At 50.3% G+C, this 7,189-nt stretch overlaps 1 long non-coding RNA gene across 1 annotated transcript in view; it reads right to left on the reverse strand.

Moving 5' to 3' along the window:
- Positions 1 to 4,717: 4,717 nt before the first annotated feature.
- The window catches only part of LOC144223541 (uncharacterized), a 5,700-nt gene continuing 3,228 nt past the window's right edge, over positions 4,718 to 7,189 (reverse strand). Inside the window, exon 5 of the long non-coding RNA XR_013332730.1 lies at positions 4,718 to 5,259. This is a non-coding gene — a long non-coding RNA (uncharacterized LOC144223541). The remainder of the gene's footprint in view (positions 5,260 to 7,189) is intronic.

Here is a 7,189-nt window from a genome sequence, read left to right on the forward strand (position 1 = left end):
GGGGGGACAGGGCGCCCGGCGCAGGGGGGACAGGGTGCCGGGCACAGACGGAGAAGCCAGAGGTCCGGCAAGCGCACCCGAAGTAAAGGCAAGAGGCCGACAGCGGAGGCCCCGCCCCGGGCTGCAGAGGCCGCGGAGGCCGCGGAGGTTGGAGGGGAGAGCGCCTCGGCTGTGCGAGCTCTCGGGTACAAAAGCGCAGAGGTCAGGCATGAGTCACCCGCGAGGTGAGGGCCGGCAAACACCTGGAGCCCGCGAGTCTGCCCGGGGCGGGGTTGTGCAAGGTGTTTGCTTCTCACCTGGGCCTGCGGCCTCGGGCCCCACGGTCAGGGCCGCGCCCGGAGCACGGGAGGACTTCGGTCTCCCTAACACACGGGGTTGCAGCGAGAGGTCTGGTGGGACGGGGGTGGAGGAGGCGATGTTAGGGGAGCCCAGGGCTCACCCTCTGGGAGCCACAGCCCGAGAGCAGCGTGGCCACCCACGGCGGGGGGGGGACCCCCCCGCCCCCCCCCCCCCCCCCNCGGGCGGCCTCGCACCTGCCGAACCCGTCAGGGTGCCCATGCCAGGCTCAGCCTCTGGGACCCAGAACCACGCAGGGAAGGGCAGGGAGCTGCGCTGAGGGCACAGAGGCCCCCAGGTCGCCCTGGCAGGGTCTCCCCAGGAAGTGTGTCCGTCCTTCCCATGAACGACACAATCGTTTTGGTATTAGTACCATCCGACCCCCCGTTTTACCATTTATCCAGCTGCTCAGACCAAAAACTTTGGAGTCACCCCCGCTTCCCCCGCTTCTACTTCTTCACTTAAGTCTTTCTCTTTTCTTTTCTTTCCTTTTTAAAAAATTTTTAGACATTTAATTTTTCAGAGAGACAGAGCGTGAGCGGGGCAGGGGCAGAGAGAGGGAGACACAGAATCGGAAGCAGCTCCAGGCTCTGAGCTGTCAGCACAGAGCCCGACGCGGGGCTCGAACCCACGAGCCGTGAGATCATGACCTGAGTGGAAGTCAGAAACCCAACTGACTGAGCCAGCCATGCGCTCCTCTTCTTTCCTTTCTTTTATTCTCCTCTCCTCTCCTTTCCTCCCCTCCTCTCCCCTTCCCTCCCCCCGCCTTTTTTTTTCCTTTTCTTTCCTTTTGAGAGAGGGAGAGAGAGAATCCCAAGTGGGCTTTGCCCTATCAGTGCAGCGGCCAACACGGGGCTCAATCTCAGGAACCCTGAGATCATGACCTGAGGTGAAATCAAGAGTCAGTCGCTTAACCCACTGAGCCACCCGGGCGCCCCCCGTCTTTCTCATCCAACCCCTCAGGAAATCCACGCCCTTTCATCTCTGCTCCGACCCAGCTTCGACTTACAGTGCTAATCATGAGGAGACGGTGCCCTTCACATTCCCTCATGTGCACACCGTCTGTCTCCTCCTTCAAGGTGCATTCCCAGAGTCTGGCACACAGTAGGTGCTCAGTAAATACTTGTGGAGTGAATTCACCTATTGCCTCATTCCCTCACTGCATTAGCCTGGCTAAGTCCCTCCTCCCGTCCAGCAGCAGGGAGGCTGGAGGCTGGCGGTTCCTGCCCAGCCTCATTCACCTGTGTGTTAGCTGGTCAGCATGGGGGGTGGGGGTTGGGGGGGAGGGCAGAAGGGGTACCTGGGCCACATCTCTCCTCCGCCACCAGGTTGAAGCGACAAGAAGGCTGAGCTTCAAACACTCAAGGACGTGCAGGTTCCTGCTTTGGTCACATTCCCCACTGTCCCGTCCATCACAGCGAATCACATGGCTGTGCCGGAGCCCTGGTGAAAGGACACTACTAAACAACACAGACACAGGGAGGCGTGAACAACTTGGGGACCACGGTTCCTACAAACTCCTCCAACAGGCGACCATGGCCAGTGTCACAGTGGAGGTGCCGGCTGACGTGCAGTGAGAGCGGGAGGGAGGGAGGAGAAAGGACTTCTGACCCAGGGCGATGAGTCAGGGTGGGTGGCTTGAGAGGGACCAGGTGAGGGTAAGCGCATTTCAGATGATGTGGCGTCAACGTGCTTAGAGAGGAAAACGTATAATTGCCAATAGTAACAGCACGTATCACCATTATTTTCCAAGCTTTCCCATGTACCAGGCTCTCAGCTAAATACTTTAAAAGCATTATCTCATTTAATCCTTGTAATCATCCAGAAAGCTAGCACCTATCTTTATCCCAATTTTACAGAAGAGGAAAACAAGGCCTAGAAAAGGGTCTTTTAGAGCACCAAAAGCACAACCCATAAAAGAATAAATCAATAAACTGAATAAATTGGATTTCATCAAAATTAAACAAAAAATTTTTTTAATGTTTAATTTTGAGAGAGAGAGACAGAGTGTGAGCAGGGGAGGGGCAGAGAGAGAAGGAGACACAGAATCTGAAGCAGGCTCCAGGCTCTGAGCTGTCAGCACAGAGCCCGATGCGGGGCTCGAACCCACGAACCATGAGATCATGACCTGAGCTGAAGTTGGACGCTTAACCGACTGAGCCACCCAGGCGCCCCTCAAAACTTTAAGTTAACACAAAAGAGAATGAAAGCATAAGCAATAGACTGGGAGAAAAATCTTTGCAAAGCATGTATCTGATAAAGGAGTTATATCTAAAATATATAAAGAACTCTCAAATAATAAGAGAGCACTCAATAATAAAACAACCCCGTCCAGAAAAGGCCGAAGCTTTATTTGCATGGTTTGCAAATAAACACATGAAAAGAAGCTCAACGTCATTGGATAGTAGGGAAATGCAAATTAAAAGCATCATGAGAGACAATAGGTACCTACTACATTGGCTAAAATTAAATAAAAAACCCAAACCGACCATACCGGGCTTTGGTGAGAATGTGGACAAAATAACTCTCTTATTTCTTGCTGCTACAAATACAAAATAATATGAGCAAGATTTAAAACCATGTGGCGGGGCACCTGGGGGGGTGCTCAGTCTGTTGAGCTGAGCGTCTGACTTCAGCTCAGGTCATGATCTCACGGGCTGTGGGTTCGAGCCCTGCGTCGGGCTCTGTGCTGACAGGTGGGAGCCTGGGGCCTGCTTGGGATTCCGTGTCTCCCTTTCTCTCTGTCCCTCCCCTGGTCCTGCCCTGTCTTTCTCTCTCTCTCTCAAATATAAATAAACATTAAAACATTAATTAAAGAAGACAGTTATAAAACCATTTTGCAGTTGCTTGAAAACACACATCTGGGCAGGTGGGTGTACACTACGGGGTAGCCATTCCACTCGTAGGCATTTTTCTAAGAGAAAAGATACACTCGCCCAAACAAAGCCTTGTAGATGAATGGCCAACACAGCCTAACTGGAATAGCCCAAACTTGAAAACAACACAATCACCATCAGCAGATGAACGAATCAGCAAATTGTAGTACATCCACACAACGGACTATTGCTCAGCAACAAGAAGAATGAATTACTGATTCACACGACAACTCAGATTAATCTCAAAGTCATGGTGGAAGAAAGAAGCCAGGCTCCCCAGCCCTCCGAAAGTACAAATTGTACAGAATAATATATATTATATGGTTCTGCTTATATAAGAGTCCAGAAAATGCAAACTGATCTTTAGTGACAGAAAGCAGACCAGTGATAGCCCAGGGTGAGGTTCACTGGAGGGATTACCAAGGGGCCCAAGAAGAATTTTGGGAGTGAGACATATTCACTCTGTTGGTGTGGTGATGGTTTTATAGGAGTATCCATGTGTCAAAACATACTAAATTGTATACTTCAATTTTTTAAATGTTTTTTCTTTATTTCTGAGAGAGAAAGAGACAGGGTGAGCAGGGGAGAGTCAGAGAGAGGGAGGCACAGAAACCGAGGCAGGCTCCAGGCTCTGAGCTAGCTGTCCGCACAGAGCCCGACGCGGGGCTCGAACCCACAAACCGTAAGATCATGACCTGAGCCAAAGTCAGATGCTTAACCGACTGAGCCACCCAGGTGCCCTTAAATCATATATTTTAAATAGGAGTACTTTATTTGGTGTATGTCAATCATACCTCAATTAAGCTGTTTAAAAATTTTTTTTTAATGCTTGACAGACAGACAGAACACGAGCAGGGGAGGGCCAGAGAGAGAGAAACACAGAATCTGAGGCAGGCTCCAGGCTCTGAGCTAGCTGTCAGCACAGAGCCCGATGCAGGGCTCGAACCCACAAACTGTGAGATCATGACCTGAGCCAAAGTCGGACGCTTAACTGACTGAGCCACCCAGATGCACCCTCAATAAAGCTGTTTTAAAAGAAAGAAAGAAGGGGCACCTGGGTGGCTCAGTCGGTTAAGCCTCAACTCTTGATATTGGCTCAGGTTGTGATCTTGTGGTTGTGAGACCCAGCCCGGGGTCCAGCATGGGGCTCTGTGCTGAGCATGGAGCCTGTTTAAGACTCTCTCTCTCTCCCTCTCCTTCTGCCTTTACCCCACTCACACGCTTGCTCGCTCTCTCAAAAATAAACATGAAAAAAAAATTTTTTTTAAGTTTAAGTTTTTAAGTTTAAGACAGAGCACGAGCAAGAGAGGGGCAGAAAGAGAGGGAGACAGATTTCGAAGTAGGCTCCAGGCCCTGAGCACAAAGCCCAACACGGGGCTTGAATTCACGAACCATGATATCATGACCTGATCCAAAGTTGGAGGCTTAACTGAGCCACCCAGACGCCCCAAGAAAAATACTTTTTCAAAAATTTTTTTATGTTTTATTTCTGAGAGAGAGAGAGAGAGAGAGACAGCATGAACAGGGGAGGGTCAGAGAGAGAGGGAGACACAGAATCCGAAACAGGCTCCAGGCTCTGAGCTGTCAGCACAGAGCCCGACACGGGGTTCGAACCCATGAACCATGAGATCATAACCTGAGCTGAAGTCGGACGCTTAACCAACGAGCCACCCAGGCACCCATGAAAGATATTTTTAAAAGAAAGAAAGGAGAACATTAGGGACATTCATCTGGCAGAGAATGGGCTGGGGATAGGCTGGAATGGGAATGTTCCAGGTATTTATTGCGGTGTAACAAAACGTTTTATCCTATTTCACAATTGTGTGGATCAGGAATTCCTTCCTGCTGGCTGAGCTGAGTGACACCCTGTGACATCACCGTGGCCGGATTCTGGCTGGGATGGTCTGCTGGGTCCAAGATGGCTTCCTCACACGCCTGGCACTTTGGCAGCAGTGGGTCGGGCCCCTTCCCTTCTGCATGTAGACTCAGGGGCTCTGCACGTGGTCTCTCCAGAGGGGATGTCAGGCTTCTTATGTGGTGGCTCAGGCTGCAGCAGACAAAGGTAGAAGCTGCCATTCTCTTAAAGACTGAGCTCAGGAGCGCCTGGGCAGCTCCATCGGTTCAGCATCCAACTCTTCATTTCAGCTCAGGTCATGATCTCACAGTTCGTGAGTTTGAGCCCTACACCGGGCTCTGTGCTGACAGTGCAGAGCCTGCTTGGGATTCTCTCTCTCCTCTCTCTCTCTCTCTCTCAAAATAAATAAATAAACCTAAAAAAAAGACTGGGCTCAGAAGTCGCGAAGTGTCCCCTCTGCCATGACCCATCAGCCCAAGTAAGCCAGACCCCAGGAGAGGGGCAACGGACCCCACCTTTCAGGGAACGCTCTGGAAGTCCCCAAGATGTAGAGCGAGAGCAAGCCAGGGCAGGCAAAAGACACTGAGTCAGAAGCCTTGGGTCTGGCTGTACCTGGATGGGGGTGGGCAGGGTTTACGTGGAGGAGTCGTGGAAAGGGAGGTCTGGGTCAGAGCACAGAGATCTTTGGCCATCGGGTTGAGCAATTTGAGTTAACTTTTAGGTAAGACGGACCACTTGAAATCTGGAGCAGGTGGAATGAGTGAGGGTCAGGGTCAGGCTGTAAAAAGAAAAACTTAAATGGCACAGAGCTTCGGCTACAAAATCAGAGAGCATTAGGAATAAGAATCTGCCCGGGCTTAATAGTATATACTGATTTATCCATATTTTGAATTTCTGCTATATTCCATCTTTAAAACAACCTTTATTGTTTTTTGCCCTCCTCCACCCCCTGCTCCCCGTCCCCTTGGAAAGGTACACATTACATTTTAGAAAATCTAGGCTGGGAGCTTAGCTTAAAAATGGTGGGTCACCAGTAGCCACAGTGGGGGCTGGAGGGGAGAGGGACCGGAGAGAGGGCCACTCTCTCTGGGAGGAAAGGACCCCATGGGTTGGACGAGTCGCGGAGGGCCAGTGGAAGGTAGTGATGAGGCAATGGTAGATTTAAGTAGTAGGCACTGTGCTGAATAATGATGATAAAAAGCTAACACTTACGGGGTGTCTGGGTGGCTCAGTCAGTTAAGCACTGGACTTCAGCTCAGGTTACGATCTTAGGACTGGTGGGTTTGAGCCGAGCCCCGCACTGGGCTCCATGCTGACAGCCAGAGCCAGCTTGGGATTCTCTCTCTCTGCCCTTCGAAACTCGTGCTTTCTCTCTCAAGAATAAATAAATAAAGAATCTTTTAAAAAGCTATTATTTAAGTACGTGCTTGAGCATTTACGTGTCATTGGCTCTATACCAGGAACTGTACATTTAGTAGTTCACTTATCCCTGAGGAGCTACTTATTTGCACCGGTCCCGTGACAAGCATGAGAAATTGGAGGCCCAGGGAGGTTAATGAAGTTGCTCAACGTCACACAGCAGAGTGGTGGACGTGGGGTAGAAGCCTGGCTGAGCTCTGAACTACTCTCAACTTCCAAAGCTACCTATTGATTTTTACTTTTCCTATGTACAATTCAAGTGTCTCCAATAGTCTATCAACTGCTGGGTAATTAGAGTTTACAGTATATCGTCTGACTTGCTGCCATTCTGAACTCAGGGCTGTTGAAAGCAGCTGACACACCTCTGTCAAATGATTTCAAGGCCAGGGTCAGGGTAGAGAGTGGAGAGCTGGCCAGGTGTGTGGAACTCCACCCCCCACCTCAACTGGCAGGATGCAGGCAATGAATGATTCAACAGTTGTCTCTTAAGCTGGTATACCACCTCCCCCCCAGCTCAAAATAGTAATCGTGATGTAATATCTGTTTAATGTCTGAAAAGACTACTCTGGTGATTTATGGACTTCAAAATTATGTAAATGTACCCGCAGGATGCTGGCGAAAGGTGCAATTTTGACATCAGAACAAGCAGATGCGTCAAGTACTTAATTAAAGGACCAGATGAAGAAAGCAGATGATGGGAATC

The sequence above is a fragment of the Crocuta crocuta genome, unplaced genomic scaffold (genome assembly GCF_008692635.1).
Source record: "Crocuta crocuta isolate KB4526 unplaced genomic scaffold, BGI_CrCroc_1.0 scaffold70, whole genome shotgun sequence".
In the NCBI taxonomy this organism is placed as follows: domain Eukaryota; kingdom Metazoa; phylum Chordata; class Mammalia; order Carnivora; family Hyaenidae; genus Crocuta; species Crocuta crocuta.